This window comes from Rhinopithecus roxellana, chromosome 17 (assembly GCF_007565055.1).
Source record: "Rhinopithecus roxellana isolate Shanxi Qingling chromosome 17, ASM756505v1, whole genome shotgun sequence".
In the NCBI taxonomy this organism is placed as follows: domain Eukaryota; kingdom Metazoa; phylum Chordata; class Mammalia; order Primates; family Cercopithecidae; genus Rhinopithecus; species Rhinopithecus roxellana.
In genome coordinates this window covers 10241629-10242449 of record NC_044565.1, presented here as the reverse complement: position 1 = coordinate 10242449, position 821 = coordinate 10241629, and positions in this window count along the sequence as shown.

The window sequence follows — 821 nt, the reverse complement described above, 5'->3', positions numbered from 1 at the left end:
GTGTGATGAAATTCACACTTCCTCCAGTTGTATGTAAGGGCTGATATCACAATACAGAGTCAACCAGGGCCACTGCAGAACATATTGCTGTAACCCCAAGGGCTGTGATGGGACCCTCTCTTTAATTCTTGGAGATTTTCAAACTTGGTAACTGAGCCGAATGTATGCATTTTGGCAAGGAAGAATGTCTTCCTACTTTTAAAGAATTAGAGATTTCTCTTTTCTGTGCACACATTTCCATGTGCCACAAGTCCCAGTGTGTTAACTGTCATGACTTCAAGTTGTGACACGTTAACATGGATTATGCCATTTTCACCATCAAGCACTCAAAGCTGTTTATCTTAACTAGGAGAATCAAGTATCTTGGTTTGAAACCCAACCTCGGTCTGGCCCCTGGTGCCCACTCCTCAGCCATGGCATACTTGGGGACTAGAAGAGGCCAGGGCTCACCAGAACAGATTTTCTCCTCTTTGGCTGACTCCATCATGAGCACCTCAGTCCAGAGTAAGCAGAAAGCAAATCTTGTTCTCCAGAGGCCGGAGTGCAGGACCCATGTGTCTCCTGCCAGCATGCTTGCTGCAACTCAGCAATAAAGTATTGTACAATTAAGGTATGTACATTATTTTTAGATATAGTGCTATTGCACAGCTAATAGACTATAGTGTAGTGTAAACATAACTTTTATATGCACTAGGAAATCGAAACAAAAAAAATGGGTGCAACTTGCTTTACTGTGGTGGTCTAGACCCAAATATTCAGTATCTCCGAATGTTTAGCTTGTCTGAACAGCGCTCTCCACTTTCCACGTGTTCTGAGCCTTG